We start from the raw sequence: 13,964 nt of genomic DNA, 5'->3' as shown, positions 1-13,964 counted from the left end.
TCCTTATGTGTGTTGTAGGAAATTTTGAAGGGTCCATATTGCTGTGGAAGAGTGCATAAAATGTAGTGAACAAGAAAAATTTCAGACATTTGCACTTCTAGTGTCTTTAGCCGAGCCGCTATGTTTCGCATTTTCATTATGTGCTCTCGCACACCTCTCACACTGGTGAGCTTTAATGAAGAGAATTCCATAATTAGAGTACTGGCAAGTGCCTTATCTGAATACTGAAACTGTTCATCAATAGCCTTCAGTAATTCTTTGACATTGTTATGCTGGTCGACAGAACCTCGCATACCAGCAGAGATTTTGGTCTTTATAAACATTACGCTGAGTCGATTAGATCGCTCCCATTTTTCATAAAGATCAACATCATCCGGAATGTTGTTTTCAGTAATAGCAGATGGTTCGTCTTTCCGTATAGCATAATCAATATCCATCCGCCCCAATTGAAGAAGAATTCTTTCTTTCCATATTTTATAGTTATCGCCCTTTAGTTCGGGAATATCACATTTCATATCAGAAAAACTCGCGGGTTGCATAACTGCACAAAATATCATATGCTTAAAATTTTGAGACAATATCATGTTTTACCAATGTAATTCATGTTATAAAAATCTAATGACATAAAATTTGCCTGTGGGCTAAAATTTTAATTCAATAAGATTTTTCTGTAAATTTATGATAAAACTATCAAAATGTATTTTCCTTTAACTTCTGTGGGTAAATTAAGAAAAATATAATATGATATTTTAACCTAATTAGTTATATAAATATAATAAAAATCCATGTGGTGTAAAATTTATTATGTTTATATAATTAATTACAATTTATGTCTATTATGTGATCCAAATCCACTTAATGCATAATTTTTCATAATTAAGGATGTTGTGGCTATTCCTCAATTATTTAAAATTATACGGTTCACCGGACAAAATTTTGGCTTTACTTTAATACTTTATATAATAATTATTTAGTAACATAATCAACATTTTCCAAGAGTGCTCTCAGTAAAGATAGGTAGTGCTAAGGCCCTTTAAATACCTAACTCCTAGTCAGAGAAACGTTCCTCAGGGAGACCAGTGGCTAGTCAAGGCAATTTAAACCGATCTATGAAGAACTCCCCAGATCATGTTTTCTCATGTCATTTTATAATTATTATTCACTTTAATTATCTACATTTATGTGAATCTTTATAAGCCAAAATTTTTCATTAAATAACTATATATTCACATTTTTACTTAATATGAACAAATACGTTCCCCATCAGTTTTTCTCTTCAATCAGAGTAGTGATAAAGTGAGGATCACATTTATGTGAAAATATAGGCTCTTCATCAGTTTTTCTCTTTTATCAGAGTAGTGATAAAGTGAGGGTTATTTGTTCATTTGTGAACATCTAAAATATTTTATTTTATTATATTCACATCTTACTTGATATGTTCATTTCAAATTATAAACAACTCAATTTAATTTAATATGAACATAATGTGAATATTAATTTACCAAAATATTTTTCAATACAATTTACATTTAAAAAACTTCAAAATAAATGCAAACATAATATTAAATTTGCATGCATGCACACATCAAATACTTATCCACAATATTTGACATTATATCTATCATGCAAAAATAATTTCTAAACATGTATTAGAAATTACGTCGAACTTGGAATTATTTTAATGTGTACAAATTATTTAACCAAATATTATATGTACACCGAATTATACATATAACTTAATAACACATTAATTATTATTATTTATTATTATTAGTTTAATAAATAAATGAATACATTACCGATCGAAGGTCTCCATCAAAAATAAATTGAGACCAACAANTATATATCACATTAATTATTAATATTATAATTATTATAAACAAATGAATTAAACCAACATTTCATTTCATTTGACAGAAGACATTAAATGCATCAATTATCATGTGCAATTCATATGCATTATTTGATACATAATTCATCTCCAACCTTCGACAATCTTCTCCTCTCGGATGTTCACTCTCAAAAATTCTCATTTCAGAACTTCAAACTCCGATTAAGAAGAAAAATTCTCTGAAGAAATTTTCAGGTAAATTTTTTTTATGATTATTATGTTCGTACTTCAAATTTCAAATTTCTTACGTAAAACTTCAAAAACATTTCTTAAAGTTCTTGATCTGAAAATAAATACTTTCAAGGCAGAGGTATCAAGCTCTGATACCAAATGTTAGAATTTTTCTCTCAAAAATCATGTTTCTGCACATATATAAACATGATAAAACTATATGCGGAAGCAAATCGAGTATTACCTCCGGCCATTGAATTTTTTTTGATTTATCTGCTTTTCCTCTCGGTTGAAGCCTTCTAAGCACTACACGCTCTCTGTAGATGGTGTATATTTCTTATGAGGTGTGTGTGTTTAGGGACCTCAATCGTCTCAATTTATAGGCATCTCATATCATTAACGAGAAAAATCGGGAGTCTGAATGTCAAAAGAAGAAACATGTACGCATCTCAATTTTCTAAAATTGAGGTTGCGTACACAAGTTTCGTCAAAATATGTAGGCAATGACCGTCGCCAATTCCTATACGATACTTCTTTTAACATGTGTCATTTTTCTTACAGTTTCTTGATAGTGATGGGATAGTATGTTCCACCCTTCACAGTGGGGTCATTTGCCACAAAAATGCAGAGTTTTCCATGCACTGGACCAATTCCAGTAATTCTTCCACTAGATGGCAATAGGTCTTCATATAGTTCGTGGCCAGCGAGCTAATGTTTACAAGACCATGAAATCATATGCATTGCATTCCAATATCAATTCATTACCCGGAACTAAAAGTTATGAATAAGTAACTTAGAAGTTCTTCGTGGAACAGATGCAAACATGCACCGGTGTACACACCACATTAGATGTACCAGTTTCAGACAGTATAAAAATCAAAAGGCATTTGACTTATATTGAAGCTTACTGAAACCCCACATGCTCCATGAACATTTCTGACCAATTTTTTTTTAAATAAGTAATGTTAAAAACTACAATTGGATATAAGTGGCAAAACTACAACCATGATGGACAGGAATATATGATGTGAAAGCAATATGTAGTGCAAAAAAGCATCGACATTAAACCAAATGCCAAACAAAGTGTACAATATATTTTAAAATAAAAAATTGGTGACAAGTGTAAACGGGGTTTGTTTAAGATTAAAAGTTGAGAAAATCCTTAGAGGAAAATTTAACAATATGAGGTAATAATAAAAAAAAATGAAAGAAAAACCAATACATACAAATAACACCGAATACGATAAAATCCTTCTAAACTCTGCAGAGTGTTTGAGAACATCCATAGATAATTAAACTGAACTTTACAGATGATCTTTGACATTGAAACGTTTTATTCATAAAAGCTTACGATGCAAAAAAATTCCTATTCAACGTATCTCTGACTCCTGTGTCGTATCAATTGGGGAGCATTTGGTAACAAATGAAGGCATGCAACGGGATAATCTGGTCCGGTATATATGCACCTCGTCACAAGGAGTGCTCAGGGGCTGGAATGTAACTAAAGAAGAGAAATGCTGCAAAATCGGCCAAAGGAATCCATAGCTCATCCACCCAGAGGATAAGTCTTACTCAAGGACACCTTTTGAATACTCAAAATTAACTCAAATGGCGGAAAGACTGCTGAAATAATTTAGCCATCAACCGAATGGTTGTTTTACGTGGCTATGTTAAGATATCCACTCAGTATCATTCCATCACGTTACTAAGTATTCTCCAGCTTCAACTTTATACCAGATTGCCAAATTCTATGGCCAAGAATAACATTTAAACTAAGATTTTGTTAAAAACAAAAAAACTACTTATAAATGTTTGAATTAAGAACCAGAAACGTATTCTTCTTCTATCGACAATACGTGCATATATTTTTCAAAAACTATATTATATTTCTATAACCGCTCGTTTTTTTATTGTACTGATGCTTTACACGTGATATTTGCTTACACGATTGAAATAATTATAATTAATTATTTAATTTGTTCTTGATTTATAATATAGTGTAGATAGAGTATTGATATGAGCTCTAAATTATATTCTATACTAGTAAAAGATGCACACACGTTGCATGTGTTATTATTATTTTTAATTTAATTGATCAAATAACATTAAATAATTAATACGAATTTTTTTTTAATTTAGAAGAGTTTTCGATTTAAAATGGAAGTTTTGTTTAGATTTTTTTTTCTATGTAAAATATGAAGTGACTTGATGAGGTTTTTAGTAGGATACGTAAGAATGGTAATTATGGAATTACATATTTTGATGTACTCTAAGAATCTCCCACTTAATAATATAATAATATATATGAACTGATAGTATTTATTATGATAATGTTCGCGTTGTTACACCATGCGTCTCAATTACTTTACTTTATGTACATACAGCAAATGCATTGTGCTTAAGCATGAAACAGAACCGAGTGGAACAAGCGATTCCCAGCACCAAGATCTTTTTATGAATAACTCTAGCTCCAAAGTCTCCCTTGGCTGTAATTTTGAACCTCCACTACCGAATTCCATCTTTTACACCAATAGCTTCATTGAGGACATATCCCTCCACACTTCATCAATTGTTTTCTGTCAATTTATAATACATAAATTAGTTGTACCTAAAAAATTGAATGGAGTTAGAAAAGTAGGATTGATCAGAAGTTGGGACTTAGTTTGTAATTAATTTCATGATAATCAAACTTTTCAAGCTGGAGTCAAATCCCCCGAATTTATGATATAACTAGTGTCATATCGTGAGCTTGTATAGTTTAAATATTTATTTTGAATATTATAATTTTTGTTATTTTTAAATTAATTATTTTTTCATATTTTTAACATAAAAATTACGGTCTCACGAGTCAATTTTGTGAAACAGGTATTCTATATGTGTCATCCACGAAAAAGTATTACTTTTTATGTCAAATATATTACTTTTTATTGTAAATATGGACATGATTGATCCGTCTCACGAATAAAAATCCGTGAGACCATCTTACGAAAGACCTATTCTTTCTAATTAAAAGTGATATAGAAATGCAAAAACATAGATAAACATCTGATTTTATTTTAAATTATAGACAGTGATATGATTGAAAGATTCAAAACAAAAGATTATTTCAGGGGAAAAAACTTTAATCAATAAATTTATATACTTAATGTATAAATTGTAATTTTAAATAATGTTTCACCTCATTGATACGAGGGTATATATTTTAATTAGATAATAATATAATATATATTTATTTTGAATGTTAATACTATTATATAATTAAACCTTTTAATTTCACAGATGAAATATTTTATATAATTCAAGATTAACTATAGCTTAAATTAAAAGAAAATAAAAAAAATCACATAATCTGTAATATAAAAAAAACACTTCAAACTGTTTTTTTTTTAAAAATACTTTGAATTTTTAAAAAAATGATATATAAAAGAGTTTTTTTGAATAAAAAATATGATGGTTGTCTAGTCAAAAAAAACTTTCGGGAACTTGCTCCAACGTCCGGCCAAGACTCGATATTTATCGCTTTCATTGACCAATAGTGCACAATCACAGCTTGTTCGAAATTATTAATATATTATCCAAAATATCATATTATATTATATTATCCAAAGTTGGAAAAATATCTAATACACACGTAATATGACGGTAGCCAGCTATTTAATTATGGGATTTATTTTATTTTTTTACATAAGTTTGCATACCATAACATACACACTTCGCTTATTAGAAAAAAATTGGTCATTGTGACATGAGTCAACTTGATTCATGCATATTATAAAAAATATTAATAATATTTTTGATATAAAATAATATTTTTTTAGGAGTTGAGCCGGATTGAAGATATGTCTCACAAATTGACTCATGATACTGTTACACAAGAACTATTGTTTGACAATTTTTGTTATTATAAATATGATATCAGATTGTGTTTAGATCATGTGATTTGATTTGAGACGAACGACTTGAGAATGTTTGACAGATCTTATAAGCTCTCAAAAACAACTTTTAAACACTCATAATTTGTTTGATAAAAAATTACAAACTTATAAGTGCTTAAAATAAGGTTTGTTAAAAATATTGGGATATCCTACAATTTTTTTCCAAAAATTTTTTATTTTAATATTTCACTTATCTAAAATATCCTCATATATCTTATTAAATCTCCACTTTATCATCACTTCTTAAATCTCCATTATATAAATTTGTTTTTTTAATCGAATTCAAAATAAACAGATAAGTGTGTTGATTTCAAATACCTCGATGCAAATAAACATCTAGATTCCATATCATATGTGTTTTAAAAATTCCTAAAAATATATCACAAAAACTTCTGTGAAACTGTCTCAATCAATTTTATAAGACAAATCTTATAATCGACCCATCTTATGAAAAAATATTATTTTTATGTTAAAAATATTATTTTTCATTCTAAGTATGAATCAGATAGATATGCTTGTATGTATCATAATTAGTTTAATTGTGTTGAACATCGTATGCCCACCTGGAAGATGCATTGTGACTTTTTTTGGAGTAGGTTTCTTATGAGACGGTCTCACGAATCTTTATCAGTGAGACGGGTCAATCATACCAATATTCACAATAAAAATTAATAATTTTAGCATAAAAAGTAATAATTTTTTTATGTATGACCCAAATAATAGACACGTCTCACAAAATACGACCCATGAAACCGTCTCAGATAATTTTTTGTCCTCTTTTTGTATGATGAAAATGTAAATCCGATTTATTTTGATACGGTATTATTCTAGGAATATACCAAAGAAGAAGAAATACAATAACCTTTTACATAATATATATCCAATACGAATAGGGGCATGTGCCAAACTGCCAATTATGAAATAAAAAAATTAATCAACCTTTTAGGTGGGAACTTTAATGATTATCCTAATTAATAAATTAATTCCTCTTAAAAATATCTAACAAAATTAATATAATCCCTCTTTAATGTCATCTTANTTTTAAAATGAAATGAATAATAAATATACGATCGAGTCATCATCGCTTACCAAAATATAATTAATAGTAGGTAAGAATAGACAGAAATTGAACCAAACCAGATTTAAGTCTCTATCACCATCGATTTTAACTCGATTACGATCTGGACCTATTTTTAAATTAATTAAACAAAAAATTAATTTGGATTAAATTTTAGATTAAAGAATTCCAAACCAAACCGGTTTTATATCTATATAAGATTTTATACATAAAATAATAGACTTTTTAAAACAAAGTTTTGCGACAATTGATTTTATTTTATTAAATATATTTATTCCTCTTACCATTAGCAAGAAATGCTTGTTGATAATCTCGAGGTTTTATATCTAAACTATTATAATATGATACTGTTATATTAACAAATTTTGGTATGCCTTTTATGTCTTTTTATTGATTACACCTTATCTCTTACAAATTACATATTTAATATGATTGTATAGTTGTTAACTAAATAATAATTAAATTAAAACAAAATAATCACAAGTTTTTTGTAAAATATATACAAACACGTCACGCGTGTAAATTCTTTTTTTTTTTAATGAAAAATTTGTGTTAGATATATATTATTCGGAAAAATTATATTTTTTATCATTCAATTTATACTTTTTTTATTTTTAGTGAATTTGCATTTTAGTCCTGACATGTTGCTGTGAATTTAGAATTTTAATCATGTAATTTAATATTTTTTTATTTTTGATCTTGTAATTTATATGTTTTTTTTTCCTATTTTTCGTCATTTTTTGACTCATTGGACTAGGATAAAAAAAAAGACAAAAAATAAAAAAAATAAAAGTCATATAAGTACAAATAAAAATGCAATCAAAAATTACAAATTTAAAGATAAAAACATAATCTTCGCTATAGATTATCCTAACTCAGCGTTGCAGTTAGGGGTGATCTACTGTACCGTACATAAAAATACATATTGTATACCGTATCAAAAATTATGATATAAAAAATATTTATATCGATACCATACCAAATATTTAAGTATAACATATCGGTTATACCGAAATATTATAGTATATTGATATTTCAATACGGTATCGATATGTACTGTTTTGAATTGAAATATCATATATTTTAATTTGATATATATTAAAATTTTAAATTTGACATTGAATATTTAGACATCGATTCCCGAGCGATAACCTCACTCTAACAAATATTAGATATTTTTCCCCAACTTGAATATCTCTAGCTGTTGAAAAATTATTTAAAAATGTGTTAAATATTTGTGTTGAAAATGTGAATGTTGAATGTTGAAAATTAGGTAAAATTAGGTGTTGAATATTGAAAATTAGTGTGTGATGATGTAGGTAATGATGTATTTTATTTTTGGATTATTTGTAAAAATTTTCTATAAATAGATCTCTCATTTGTGAAGAAAATCACAATTGAGTTGAGAGAAAAATATTATAAAGTGTGTAGTGTGATAATTTTGAGAGTTTGAGATTTTTACTTTTTTACCGTAAATTTTTACTTTTTCACAACACGTTATCAGCACGAAGCTCTAAAAGTCCTCCATATTTTTCCAAGCTCCGAACAGAAGAAAAAGGTAACAAAAGTAATAATATTTATTTTACTGTTATTTATTTATTGTTTATATATGTAATATATAATATAATGTTATTGTTAGAAATAATAAAAATAATTTTTTCAAAAACTTGTTATAAATCCTGGGAGGATGTTAAGACGACATCCCACACTCCCGGTAAGGGATACGACAAGTATAAAAGCCTATAAGGTTTTTTAAACAAAATAACTTATGACACCTAATTATAATAATGTGATATGATATACATAATTATTTAAATATGACTAATATTATATACACCATATTATTACCATAAAATTATACAAATACATACATTTATTTTCTTATACACCAACGGTAATAAACGGTAACAAAACGGCTAGTTTTTGCTCTATAAATACAATCTCACAAATACATTCAATCACTCCAACTTTCTCTTCTTCTCTAAAAATTATTCTTCATCAAATTTTCGAAGAAAAAAAGAAGATGGCTTTCACGAGGTTATTTTTAATTATTTTGGTTATCATACTCACCAGTCTTGTATTTATCGGAGAATATCCTCCTCGTGTGTTTTCTTTATTTTTACGAATACTTGTACTTGTTGTTTATCCATTACTTTGTATTGCAATATTCATTAACTAATAAAATGCATCGTAATTTTTAGTACCACCATGGCAAACTTGGCAAAGCTCGAATTCATCGCTCTTGATATTACTGGGAAAAACTATATGCCATGGACTCTTGATGTAGAAATGCATCTTGAGTCATTGGGTCTAAGCGAGACCATTAAAGAAAATGGTATATCTTCATCACAAGAAAAAGCAAAAGCTATAATATTTTTACGACGACACCTTGATGAAGGTTTAAAATGTGAATATCTCATCGAAAAAGATCCCATGGCTCTGTGGAAAGGATTAAAAGAGAGATTTGAACATATAAGGGAAGTTATACTTCCGACCGCCCGTGATGAATGGAATATGTTAAGATTCCAAGACTTTAAAAAAGTCAGTGATTACAATTCAGCGATGTATAGAATAATCTCGCAGTTAAAATTTTGTGGACATGAGGTTACAGAATCGGAAATGCTTGAAAAAACATTTTCCACGTTTCACGCATCAAATATAACACTACAGCAACAATATAGAGTGCGTGGATTTGCGAGATATTCTGAACTCATCGCCTGTCTTCTTGTGGCGGAAAAGAACAACGAGCTATTAATGAGAAATCATCAGTCCCGACCCACTGGATCAACAGCATTTCCAGAAGTAAATGCTGTAAGCAAAAATGAATTTAAACCTGGAAACCAAAATCAAAGTTACAGACAAGATTTTGGTCGAGGACAAAATCGAGGTCGTGGTCGTGGTCGTGGACGTGGACGTGGACGTGGAAGTGGTCGTGGTCGTGGACGCGGCCGTGGTTTTGAAAATAATCGAGATAGTTATTTCTATAACTCATCTCAAAAGAACGTCCCAAACCACCCACCGAAAAGGCATCAAGAGAATATGAGTGTTAATGAGAATCACTCAAAAAGATTTGAAAGTTCTTGTTTCAGATGTGGTACTCCAGGACATTGGTCCCGTATTTGTCGAGCCCCTGAGCACCTTTGTAAACTTTATAAAGAATCAATAAAGGGGAAAGAAAAGGAGACCAACTTTACTGAACACAGTGAACCTTTGAGTGGTTCAACTCATTTTGATGCTGGAGATTTTCTGATTGATTTCTCAGATAATGATCAATTTGATGGTGGAATAAATATGTAAAATATTTTATTTTTTATGTATTCGTATGATAATGTTTTATAGTGTGTTATATTGTATTGTATTTTATTGTCAATAATTTTATTTCATTGCATATTTTTTTGAAGTTCAAATATGGAAAATGCTACGAACCAAGCTGAAGTTTGCATACCTGATAGTGGTACAACGCACACTATCCTCCGAGATAAAAGATATTTCTTGGAACTAAAACCAACAAAAACAACGGTGAATACAATATCAGGTCCTGTAGACTTGATTAAAGGATGTGGTAAAGCACAATTTTTGTTACCTAATGGTACAAAATTTTTGATCAATGATGCTTTATATTCACCACAATCGAAAAGAAATTTGTTGAGTTTTAATGATATATATTCCCATGGGTATGATACTCAAACAATGAATGAAGGGAATGAGAAATATATGTGTCTTACCACATATAAATCAGGAAAGAAATATGTGATTGAAAAACTACCAATGCTCCCTACTGGATTGCATTATACACATATACGTCCCATTGAATCAAACATGGTAATTGATAATTCTTCAATATTAACCAATTGGCATGATCGATTAGGACATCCTGGTTCAACAATGATGCGAAGAATTATAGAAAATACACATGGTCATCCATTGAAAGACCAGAAGATCTTTCAGAATAATAAGTTTCAATGTAAAGCATGTTCTCTTGGAAAACTTATTATAAGACCATCACCAGCCAAAATCCAAACTGAATCACCAATGTTTCTTGAACGTATTCAGGGTGATATTTGTGGACCAATCCATCCACCATGTGGACCATTCAGATACTTTATGGTATTGATTGATGCCTCCAGCAGATGGTCACATGTATGTTTATTGTCAACTCGAAATGTTGCATTTGCAAGATTACTTGCTCAAATAATAAAATTGAGGAATCAATTTCCCGATTATACAATCAAGAAAATTAGACTTGATAATGCTGGTGAATTTACTTCCCAGACTTTCAATGATTATTGTATGTCTATGGGAATCATTGTTGAGCATCCTGTTGCTCATGTACATACTCAAAATGGATTGGCTGAATCATTGATTAAACGTCTGCAAATGATTGCTAGACCAATGATTATGAAAACAAAGCTCCCTATTTCTATATGGGGACATGCAATTTTACATGCTGCTTCATTAATTCGCATCAGACCAAGTGCATATCATAAATACTCCCCATTGCAGCTTGCATTTGGTAAAGAACCAGACATTTCTCATCTGAGAATTTTTGGATGTATGGTGTATGTGCCTATTGCACCACCTCAACGAAAGAAAATGGGACCTCAAAGAAAGATTGGAATTTATATTGGTTATGATAGTCCATCGATCATTCGATATCTTGAACCACAGACAGGCGACGTGTTCACAGCACGTTTTGCTGATTGTCATTTTAATGAGGAAATCTTCCCAATGTTAGGGGGAGAACAGAAACATACCGAAAAAGAAATTACATGGTATGTATCATCATTGTTACATCTGGATCCAAGAACAAAACAATGTGAAAAAGATGTACAGCAAATTGTGCACTTGCAAAGAATAGCAAATCAAATACCAGATGCATTTGCAGACACAAAAGGGGTAACTAAATCATATATACATGCTGCAAATGCCCCTGCTCGAATTGAAATTCCGAAGAAACAAATTGAAGATAGTCATGATGTCATTAAACGCCTGAAGCGTGGAAGGCCAGTTGGTTCCAAGGATAAAAATCCTCGAAAAAGAAAATTCATAGAGAAACACAATGATCACAAAATAGAGAATGATGTTCCTGAAGAAACACATAATGATCACAAAATAGAGAATGATGTTCCTGAAGAAACACATGATGATGAAAATGTTTTGTCAGAACCACAAACTGACGAGAATCATGAAATCTCTATCAATTATATTAATACTGGAAAAATATGGAACCGAAAAGATATAGAAGAAATTGATGATATATTTTCTTATAATGTGGCAATCGACATCATAAATGATAATGAAGATCATGAACCAAAATCTTTTGGTGAATGTAAAAATCGGCAGGATTGGATAAAATGGAAAGATGCCATCCAGGTTGAATTGGATTCGCTAAATAAACGTAATGTTTTTGGACCTATAGTCCTTACACCTGAAGGTGTAAAACCTGTTGGATACAAATGGGTTTTTATTCGAAAGCGAAATGAGAAAAATGAAATAGTAAGATATAAAGCTCGACTTGTTGCACAAGGTTTTTCTCAAAGGCCTGGAATTGATTATGAAGAAACGTATTCTCCTGTGATGGATGCAATTACGTTTCGGTATTTGATTAGCTTGGCAGTATCTGAAAATTTAGAAATGCGTCTTATGGATGTTGTTACAGCCTACTTATATGGATCACTTGATAGTAATATATATATGAAAATCCCTGAAGGATTTAAGATGCCTGAAGCACAAAGTTCAAAACCCAGAGAATGTTATTCTGTGAAATTACTAAGATCATTATATGGGTTGAAGCAATCCGGCAGAATGTGGTATAATAGGCTAAGTGATCACTTGATGAAAAAGGGATATGTAAATAATTCAATATGCCCTTGTGTTTTCATTAAGAAAACAACATCCGGATGCGTAATTATTGCTGTATATGTTGATGATTTAAACATCATTGGAACAAATAAGGAAATTCAAGAAGTTGTGTCATACTTGAAAGAAGAATTTGAAATGAAGGATCTTGGAAAAACCAAGTATTGTCTGGGTTTACAAATTGAACAAAAAGAATGTGGAATATTTGTTCACCAGACAAATTATACAGAAAAGATCCTTAAACGTTTTAATATGGACAAATCAAATCCTTTAAGTACTCCAATGGTTGTTAGATCATTAAACATAGAAAAGGATCCATTCCGTCCATGTGAAGATGATGAAGATATTCTTGGTCCAGAAGTACCATATCTAAGTGCTATCGGTGCCCTTATGTATCTTACAAATTGTACAAGGCCTGATATATCTTTTGCCGTAAATTTATTGGCAAGATTTAGCACATATCCAACAAAGAGACATTGGAACGGAATTAAACATATATTCCGTTATCTACGAGGAACGACAGACTTGGGACTTTTGTATTCAAAAGATGCTAATCCAAGTATAATTGGTTATGCCGATGCTGGATACTTATCTGATCCACACAAAGCACGTTCTCAAACTGGATATGTATTTACTCGTGGAGGCACTGCAATTTCTTGGCGTTCACAGAAACAAACACTTGTAACAACTTCATCAAATCATGCCGAGATTATTGCACTACATGAAGCAAGCCGTGAATGTGTGTGGTTAAAATCAATGACTCAACATATCCAAATCTCATGCGGATTATCATTCGACGAGAAGCCTGTGATACTATATGAAGATAATGCTGCATGTGTTGCTCAAATGAAAGAAGGATACATAAAAAGCGACAGAACTAAACATATTCCTCCTAAGTTCTTCGCATTCACCAAGGAGCTTGAGAAGAATAAATGTATTGATGTTCGTCACATTCAATCAAGTGAAAACTCATCAGATCTCTTCACAAAGGCACTTCCTACGACAATATTCAGAAAGCACATATATAATA

This window comes from Primulina huaijiensis, chromosome 3 (assembly GCF_012295235.1).
Source record: "Primulina huaijiensis isolate GDHJ02 chromosome 3, ASM1229523v2, whole genome shotgun sequence".
NCBI classification, from domain to species: Eukaryota; Viridiplantae; Streptophyta; class Magnoliopsida; order Lamiales; family Gesneriaceae; genus Primulina; species Primulina huaijiensis.
This window is presented reverse-complemented; position numbering follows the sequence as displayed.